The 10,424-nt window shown below is 45.2% G+C and overlaps 1 pseudogene; it reads left to right on the forward strand.

Moving 5' to 3' along the window:
- Positions 1 to 1,371: 1,371 nt before the first annotated feature.
- Positions 1,372 to 1,674, forward strand: LOC125126787 (cytochrome c-like; annotated as a pseudogene).
- Positions 1,675 to 10,424: the final 8,750 nt, after the last annotated feature.

Genomic DNA, 10,424 nt, shown 5'->3' on the forward strand with positions numbered 1-10,424 from the left:
ATTGACAACTTATACAGATCTAAAAAAAACTATTATAAAAGCGACAATAAACACAAAGAACAGCAAAAGGATAAACATGAAGATGTTAAAAAAAGACATCAAAATGTGTGGCTTTCCCATCGTGGCGCAGTGGAAATGAATCCAACTGGGAACCATAAGGTTTCAGGTTCAATCCCTGGCCTCACTCAGTGGGTTGAGGATCCAGCGTTGACATGAGCTGTGGTGTAGCTTGCAGACGCATCTCCAATCTGGCGTTGCTGTGGCTGTAGCGTAGACTGGCAGCTACAGCTCCAATTAGACCCCTAGCCTGGGAATATCCACATGCCGAGGGTGCAGCCCTAAAAAAAAAAAAGAAAGAAAGAAAAGAGAGACAAAAAAAAAGACCAAAAAAAAATTATAAAATGTGGGGAAGGAAAGTAAGAAAATCCAGACTCTTTTTTTCCTAGAATGTGTTTAAGCCTATGACTATCAGGCTAAAGCAAGCTAATACAGGAAGGGGTTAACATACTTGAAAAACACGGCAACCACAAATCAAAACCAAACAGTACACTCAGGAAAACTAGAAAGAAGAGGACACAAGCACAAAATAAAAGGAAATCATCCAACCAAAAAAAGAAAGGAAACAAGGAGAAACATAGAATCAACTGGAAAACAAGGTTTAAAATGGCAATAAAGACATACTTATCAATGATTACCTTAAATGTCAATGGACTGAATGCTCCAATCAAAAGACATGGAGTGGCAGACTGGATTTAAAAAAATAAATAAATAAATAAAAAGCCTAAAGAATTACCTGGAATGGGTCCCATCCATTTTGGAGCTAAAGGGGACACGGAGTCAGCCTCTTTGGCCAAACCCAGTCTCCTGGTTGTAGTGTTAAGGTGGCCAGGTCATAGTTTTTTAACAGGTTGCTTGGAGGTGCTGGTCAGCACATTGTCTGAGGAGATGCTGGGTAAGGTGAAGAGCTAGCCAGGAATCTGAGAAAGGTAGCAGGGATGGGGTCTCATCAAGGGGCTGTCATCTAAAAGGGTTTCCATACATTGGAGTTCCCGTTGTGGCTCAGTGGTTAGCAAATCCTACTAGGAACCATGAGGTTGCAGGTTTGATCCCTGGCCTTGCTCAATGGATTAAGTATCCATCATTGCCATGAGCTGCAGTGTAAGTCGCAGATGTGGCTCATATCCTGCAATGCTGTGGCTGTGGTGTAGACCAGCAGCAACAGCTCCATTTAGGCCTCTAGCCTGGGAACCTCCACATGCCACAGGTGAGGCCCTAAAAAAAGACAAAAGCAAAAAAAAAATTCACGAAAGCAGGACTTCCGGCTTGCAAATGGCCTTTTGTCTGTTGTGCAACAGACAAAACAATTTTAAAATGGGTGATGTTGAGAAGGGCAAGAAGATTTTTGTTCAGAACTGTGCCCAGTGCCATACTGTAGAAAAGGAAGGCAAGACTGGTCCAAACCTCCATGGCCTGTTTGACAGATCAGGCTCCTGGATTCACTTACACGGATGCCAACAAGAACAAAGGTGTCACCTGGGGAGAGGAACACTGATGGAGTACTTGGAGAATCCCAAGAAATACATCCCTGGAACAAAAATGATCTTCGCTGGCATTAAGAAGAAGGGAGAAGGGGAAGACTTGGTAGCTTATCTCAAAAAAGCTACTAATGAGTAAAAGTTGGCCACCACCTTGTTTCTTACAAGACCAAAATGTCTCATGACTTTTATATATGTACCATATTTAAATTGATCTCAGGAGTTCCCATCGTGGCACAGTGGTTAACAAATCCGACTAGGAACCATGAGGTTGCGGGTTCGATCCCTGCCCTTGCTCAATGGGTTAACGATCCGGCGTTGCCGTGAGCTGTGGTGTAGGTTGCAGACGCAGCTCGGATCCCGCGTTGCTGTGGCTCTGGTGTAGGCCGGCGGCTACAGCTCCGATTAGACCCCTAGCCTGGGAACCTCCATATGCCGCTGGAGTGGCCCAAGAAATGGCAAAAAGACCAAAAAGAATAAATAAATAAATAAATAAATAAATCGATCTCATACACTAGAATTCAGGTCATGTATGGCTGATGAAATGTTTCTGTTGGTCTTGATTTAAATAAGATTGGTTGGTGGCTAAATGAATATGTCAGCTTTTTGGATTTTAGTAATAACTCCAGTTCAACCAGTACTATCACCATTTTCCCTTTCCACAGAGATGACTAAACTTGAATGTAGAGTGTTAAACTTTTCAGGAAAATGGTAAATACCTTCTCAGAACTTATAGGAGATTGGTTTTATATTTAGATTTCTATAACTGGTTATACTAATGTATTTAAATACTGAGAAGATCTCTTTACTAGCTCATAGAAGAGAACAAGATTCACCTGTGTTTCAAGTTGTGTTCACTAGCCTGTTAAAGCATGAGCTGAAGATAAACTGAAAATGTCCCTTTATCTTTTTTATCTTAACTATGCCAATTTCATTAAAATTATCTGTATCTAAAATATTGCCTTTTACTTATTGAAAGGCATTTTAGCGAGGTTTATGTATAGCATCAAATAAAGAATATTTAGCATTTCTCACATTTTATAGATGATCTTGTTTTGTTTTGTTTGTTTGTTTTGTCTTTTCTATGGCCGCACCCATGGCATATGGAGATTCCCAGGCTAGGGGTCTAATTGGAGCTACAGCTGCCGGCCTGTGCCAGAGCCACAACAACGTGGGATCTGAGCCACATCTGCGACCTACACCACAGCTCACGGCAACGCCAGATCCTTAACCCACTGAGCAAGGCCAGGGATCAAACCCTCAACCTCATGGTTCCTAGTCAGATTCATTAACCACTGCGCCAGGACAGGAACTCCCTATAGATGATCTTTAAGATCAGATGCTTTTAAAATTCAGTGTGACAGATACGTTAGCAAACTTCACTTGTGAATTCTTATAAGGTCAGGCTGTTAGAATGCAGGATGGTCTTTTAAATAAGTATTCAAAAACACAACTGTAGAACTACTGGATATGTGTGATTGATAATGGTGCTTTTGCCAACACATGGAAGATTTAAAGTAGGGGAGCTATACCATCAGCACAGATTTGTAAATTATCTGGTCATAAAGCTTAAGAAGTAAAAACAAAACCTCAGATCAAAAAAAAAAAAAAAAAAGTGGATTTCCAGTCGTGGCACAGTGGTTAACAAATCTGACTAGGAACTATGAGACCATGAGGTTGCAGGTTCGATCCCTGGCCTTGCTCAGTGGGTTAAGGATCCGGCATTGCCGTGAGCTGTGGTGTAGTTCGCAGACGAGGCTCGGATCCCGCGTTGCTGTGGCTGTGGCTGTGGCCGGTGGCTACAGCTCCGACTAGACCCCTAACCTGGGAACCTCCATATACCATGGGAGTGGCCCTAGAAAAGGCAAAAAGACAAAAAAAAAAAAAATTCCATACTTCCATATTCAAAGGGGCTCACTTCAATGGACTTTCTAGGACTAGCTCTTCGATACATCAGGAGCACAGTCCCTGGTTTCTCTTACATCAACAGTTAGTTTGGTAGGTGTTGTTTTAGGAGGGCATTGGCCCTTTCTTTCTGAGGACTGGGGATGGCAGGGAATGTGAAAACACCACTTGAGTTCTAGAGCTCAGGCCATCTCTTGGGTTACCTTGGAGATGACGGAGGCCCCTTATGAGATTGGGTAGAACTCCGGTGACTGAAAAAAGGAATGGACACTGTGACAAAACCCAAGCCCCCTCAGCTGCCTTTTGTTGGTTGAAGGGAAAACCTCAATGCATCCTGAGGAAGTGTCTACCAGAATAGCATGTATTTAAACCTTTTAACTTAGGCATGCAGGTGGAGTCAATCTGCCAGTCCTGTCCTGGAATTTGTCCCCTGGTTTGACAGGTGGGAAACGGTGGGGGTCAGACCCGATCCTGCGGGGACACTGAGGGGTAAATGTGGCAGCATTGTGTCACCTCCTGTAATTGAGAGTATAAATTTGGGCAGATTGTCTGGCCTTGGATGAGTTTGAAAAGGGGCCTGAACCCCACATGGAACTGGCTATGTAATCTTTGAAGTACTTCTTGGCTTTAGGGTTCAGGGATGACTGGCTTGTCTTGCCATAGGAGCCACAGGCCATTTAATTCAGCTCCTAATTCTAAGTAATGCTGTAGTTCATCTGGGGTGTAGTTGGGGTTAATGTCAGGGTGCAGTTGGACTGGAAGGTCTCAGTCTGGAGTTACTGATGTTTGTGCCTGTCTTTTTGCCTCAGCATCAGCCAGCGCATTTCCCCGATTTAGTGGGGATATGGGAGGCTGCTGTCCCTTTATGTGGATGACCGCAGCCTCCTTAGGGAGTTGTGCCATCTGTAGGAGTTGGTATAGGGGTTCCCTTTGTTGTTAGGAAACCATGCCCCTGCCAAATTATGGCATGGGAATATATTCTACAATAGGCTTTTTTTTTTTTTGCTTTTTAGGACCTCACCCTTGGCATATGGAAGTTCCCAGGCTAGGAGTTGAATAGGAGCTGCAGCTGCTGGCCCACACCACAGCCACAGCAACTCGGTTCTGAGCCACATCTGTGACATACACCACAGCTCACAGCAATGCTGAATCCTTAGCCCACCGAGTGAGGCCAGGGATCAAACCCGCATCTTCATGGATACTAGTTGGATTCATTTTCACTGCACCACAATGGGAATCCCAATAGGCATATTTAGAATCAGTGTATACGTTTATAATCTTGTCCAGGTCCAGGACTAGGACCCGGGTTATAACTACTAGTTTGGCCTGTTGAGAGGTCATTCCTAGTGGGAGAGCAGCTGTTTCCAGAGGTCATGTTTCAGTGACCACTTCATACCCTGCTCTTTGGGGAAAGGTGTCGATGGAACTGCCATCAATATACAAATTGGGGGCCCCCTTTGGGTTTGTCGGTGATATGGAAGAATGAGGAGAGTAGAAGGTCTACCATCTTGGGGCAGGAATGTACAGAAGAGTCAGATAATTGAGGCTGAGGAAGTAGGGTAGTGGGGTTTAGTGTGGCACATCTTTGAAAAGTCAGGGATCTTCTATAAAAAGGGCATGGGAGTTTCCATGATGACTCAGCAATAACGAACCCAACTAGTATCCATGAGGATGTGGGTTCAATCCCTGCCCTGGCTCAGTGGGTTAAGGATCCGGCATTTCCATGAACTGTGGTATAGGCTGGCTATAGATGTAGCCTGGGAACTTCCACATGCCACAGATGCAGCCCTAAAAAGACAAAAGGTGTGTTGGGGAGGGGCATGGATTTGTTGAAGGCAAGAGGGTTGCAGGGCAAGTAGGGCTCAGTATGTCATAAGTTCTATAAATTATGGGAGGAGAGAACAGTGAGTGGCTGTCTGAAGATGAGTTTTTTGGGCCTCAATTGTTAGAAAGGTAGATGCCCCCAGCACTTTGAGACAAGCAGTCCAGCCCAGTATCACTGTTCCTAGCTGTTTTGATAGATACGCAACTGGGCCCCACAGTTTGGGGCCAGGATTCCCACTGGAAATCCTTCCCTAGTGTGTACATGAGGTAGAATTTCTTCAATGGGTTTGAGAGGCCCAGTGCTGGGGCTGAGAGATGGCCTCACTGAGCTGTTTGAAAGGAGCCCCGATAGGCTCTGAAGGATTTGGGGTCTCTTCTAGGGGTCCTGAGTGGCTGAATAAAGGGGTTTTCCCAGGATGCTACAGCTGAGAATCCACACTGTAAAATATCCTATCAGGCCTAGGAAAGCTAGGACTTCTTGTTTAGTAGTGGGAATAGGCATTTGGTCAATTACAGTTTTTCTTTTTTCTTTTGCTTTTTAAGGCCAAACCCAAGGCATCTGGAAGTTCCCAGGCTAGGGGTTGAATCAGAGCTGTAGCTGCCGGCCAACACCACAACCACAACAACTCAGGATCTGAGCCTCGTCTGTGACCTACACCACAGCTCATGGCGATGCCAGATCCTTAACCCACTGAGTGAAGCCAGGGATCAAACCTGTGTCTTCACGACTACTAGTCAGGTTCATTACCACTGAGCCACAATGGGAACTCCAATTAGAGTTTTTTGATCAGTTGTGAGTGCCTGGTGAGTGGGAATGAGAAGAAGTTCTAGATAGATCTCAAGTATTTATTTAATTGGGCCTTGGATGAGGAAACCCAACACCCCATCTCTGCTAGACAACTTAGGAGGAAAGCAGTGCGATGAACTGAGAGCTCTAACAAGTGACCACAAAGTAGCAGATCGTCAACATATTGTAGGGTAGGGCTGGGCTTGACATCAAGTTGGCTGATAGCTCTCACCAAGGCTTGATTGAAAAAGTGTGGGCCGTCTCTGTACCCTTGGGGGAGGACAGTCCCAGTGCGTTGAGTCCCTGAGCAGGAGTCAGGATCAGCCCATGTAAAGGCAAACAGATCCTGACAGGCTGGGTCTAGGGGAATCGCAAAAAAGCCATCTTTTAAGACAAGTACCGAGACGTGGGAGGTGTGAGGAGGAATGTATGAAAGAAGAGTGTATAAGGATTGGGGACCACAGGGTTGGTGAGGAACACTGCCTGGTTTCTAAGTTGGAGGTCCTGGGTTAAGTAGAAAGATCCATCAGGTTTTTTATAGGTAGGATGGGGGTATTACAGGGAGAGTGGGTGGGTCTAAGAATATTAGCCCTGAGAAAAATTTCCATGATAGGTTTTAGTCCCTCTTTTGCTTCTCAGCTAACTGGGTATCATGTCTGGTTTGGGTGGTGTGTAGTGTTTTTAAGTTTTATGAGAACTGCAGGGTGATGGGTGGGCCATTGCGAGAGTAGATGTGTCCCAAATTTTGGGGTTTATGTTGGTGGAGGAAAGGCTAGGGGTAGAGGTGACCGAGTCTGGCTGACATAGGAGGGTAAATTTTGAGTCTGGTTGAATAGGGAATTGAATGTTGGATTTTTTTTTTTTTTTTTGTCTTTTTAGGGCGGCACCCAAGGTGGAATGTGGAGGTTCCCAGGCTAGGGGTCTAATCGGACCTGTAGCCTCCCGCCTAAACCAGAGCCACAGTAATGTGGGATCCAAGCCATATCTGTGACCTACATACACCACAGCTCACAGCAACGCCAGATCCTTAACCCACTGAACAAGGCCAGGGATCGAACCTGTGTCCTCATGGATTCTAGTCAGGTTTATCAACCACTGAGCCACAGCAGGAACTCCTGAATGTTGGATGTTCTGAAGTGGGAATTGTCAGAGGCCGCTTGAAACCTCAGCACTCAAAGGACAGGAAAGGAAAGGGAAGAGAGAGAACAGGAGGGATTTTTTGGAGGGATCCCCATGACCCCTCCCAGGTTTCAGCACCAAATGTTAGACTGGGCGAGGGCCTTCCCAACTTGTTTTTATAAAAACACTAATGTAGGGAGTTCCCGTTGTGGCTCAGTGGTTAACGAATCCGACTAGGAACCATGAGGTTGCAGGTTCCATCCCTGGCCTTGCTCAGTGGGTTAAGGATCCGGTGTTGCTGTGAGCTGTGGTGTAGGTCACAGACACGGCTCAGATCCCGAGTTGCTGTGGCTCTGGCGTAGGCTGGCAGCTACAGCTCCAATTAGACCCCTAGCCTGGGAACCTCCATATGCCATGGGAGTGGCCCCAGAGAAGGCAAAAAAAAAAAAAAACCCACTAATGTAAGTGTCAAAATACATAAATCTGGAAAGCCCAGCATGGCTCCCTCCTAAACACCAGTTTAGGAACAAACAGAAGAGCTGTTCCAATGGCTTCATGTCCAACTGAGCACCCAACTGGAGAAGACAACCTGGCAAAAATTGGCCCAGACATGGAGTTCCCATTGTGGCACAGGAGAAATGAATCTGACTAGTGTCCATGAGGACACAGGTTCTACCCCTGGCCTCACACATTGGGTTAAGGATCTGGCATTGCCATGAGCTGTGGTGTAGGTTACAAATGTGGCTTGGATCTGGCATTGTGGCTGTGGTGTAGGCCAGCAGCTGTAGCTCTGATTCGATCCCTAGCCTGGGAACTTCCACATGCCACAAGTGCAGCCCTAAAAAAGGAAAGGGGGGGCCAGATGCAGCTGCCCCTCTCTACCACCGCTCCACTGACATATGGAAAAGGGGAACCCTAACACATAGGGTGCCAAAAGCATTTCACAGACCTCTTCATGAAACTGGGGAAAAGCCAAAATGGGAAAAATTGGGGAAGAAAATGTTTCAGGACAGAAATAAAAGGAATGAAGTATGTCTAGGGACTCAGGAGGTCTGGTCTGCCTCCATTATCCCTTTCTTGGTTAGACATACACCCAGCTGATAAGGTCTAATCAAAATTATACATTAAAGGAATTCCCGGGGAGTTCCCGTCGTGGCGCAGTGGTTAACAAATCCGACTAGGAACCACGAGGTTGCGGGTTTGGTCCCTGCCCTTGCTCAGTGGGTTAACGATCCAGCGTTGCCGTGAGCTGTGGTGTAGTTCGCAGACACGGCTCGGATCCCATGTTGCTGTGGCTCTGGCGTAGGATGGCAGCTACAGCTCCGATTAGACCCCTAGCCTGGGAACCTCCATATGCCGTGGGAGCAGCCCAAGAAAAGGCAAAAAGACAAAAAAAAAAAAAAGGAATTCCCATTGTGGTACATCGGGACTAGTATCCATGAGGATGTGGGTTCGATCCCTGGCCTCGCTCAGTGGGTCAGGGATCCGGCATTGCCATGAGCTGTGGCTGTGGTGTGGTGTAGCTGCGGCTGTGGTGTAGGCTGGCAGCTATAGTTTTGATTCAACCCCTAGCCTGGGAACTTCCATATGCTGTGGATGCAGCCCTAAAAGGCAATACACGCACGTGCGCGTGCACACACACACACACACACATCAGGATCTGGCACTGTCACTGCTGTGGCTCAGGTCACTGCTGTGGCACAAGTTCCATCCCTGGCCTGAGAACTTCAGAACGCCATGGATGCAGCCAAACAAAAACAAACAAACAACAAAAAAAAAGCAAACAAATACATGAAAAATACACCCTGTAAGTTCCTGTTGTGACTCTGCAGGTTAAGAACCCAACATAGTGTTCGTGAGGGATACAGGTTCAATCTCTGGCCTCACTCAGTGTATGAAGGATCCAGCATTGCTGCAAGCTGCAGCACAGATCACAGATTTGGCTCCAGCCAGGCATTGCTGTGGCTGTGGCATAGGCTGGCAGCTGCAGCTCCAATTCAACCCCTAGTCCAGGAACTTCCACATGCCATGGGTTAGGCCATAAAAAAGAAAAACAAATTTAAAAAATTTTGTAAATAAAAAAGGAGCCACCCAGAAAGCAGTATGGCAGTTCCACAAAAAATTAAAATTAGAATTACCATGTGATCCAACGGTACCACTTTTAGGTATATATCCAAAAGAAATGAAAGCAAAGACTTCAACAGAACAGAATTGTACACTCATGTTCATAGCAACATTATTCATGATAGCCAAAAAGAGGAAGTAACCCAAGTGTCCAAGACAGATAAATGCATGAAAAAAATGTGGTCTATACATATGATGGAATTTTATTCAGCCTTAGAAAGGAAGGAAATTGTGTCATATGCTGTAACATGGATGAATCTTGAGGACATTATGCTAAATGAAATAAGCCAGTCACAAAAAGACAAATACTGTATGATTCCACTTAAATAAGTTTCCTGGAATAGTCAAAATCATAAAAAGTAGAATGATGGTTGCCAGGGTCTGGGGGGAGAAAGCAATGGGGAGTTAGTGTTTAATGGATACAGAGTTTCTCTTTAGGAGGATGAAGTTCAGCAGGCAGATGGTGTTGACCTGAAATAGACTGCCAGATTGTTCTCCTACAAGGACAAATTTATTCACATCAGCAGAGAATTGCAGTTTGGAGTCTGCAACTATGGCAAGCTGCATTCAGGTCAAGAGGAGAAAAAGCATTTATAGAGGGGGTTAAAGGAAATTGGAAGGGCTAAAATAAACAGAGGACCTGGCTTTTCATTTGCAGGTCCTTGCAGGGGAAGAGAGCCGAGGTCCAGCCCCAGCAGCCAGGGAGTGCCGGAGGAGAGGATGGGCTACAAACAGCGCGGAAAGAATTGGAGCCAACTCCTCAGCTGCATGCTGCAGATGACCCAATTTATTAAATGAAATGCATCAGTTTTTATACCATATCACAATCAGGTTTCGTGTAAGATTTGACATTAACATTTGATTTAAAGCCCTTTCTGTTCCCTCCACCTGAGATACAAAAAAAAGGTTAGTTAAAACATGTTCCTTTCAACTTTAGATTTTCCTTCAAGATTACAAACTTAAAGTTTCACACTGTATTTTTCTTAAAAGGTCAACAACAGTAGCTATTCTATTCTATATTAAGAACAAAGCTTTAATAAGTAATAAACCATGATACCTAACATTCTTTAACTAAAGGCGTATGTAGTTAACAAAACGCATGAAAACCTTGGGCTCATGGCATTCTTAAA

The sequence above is a fragment of the Phacochoerus africanus genome, chromosome 5 (assembly GCF_016906955.1).
Source record: "Phacochoerus africanus isolate WHEZ1 chromosome 5, ROS_Pafr_v1, whole genome shotgun sequence".
In the NCBI taxonomy this organism is placed as follows: Eukaryota; Metazoa; Chordata; class Mammalia; order Artiodactyla; family Suidae; genus Phacochoerus; species Phacochoerus africanus.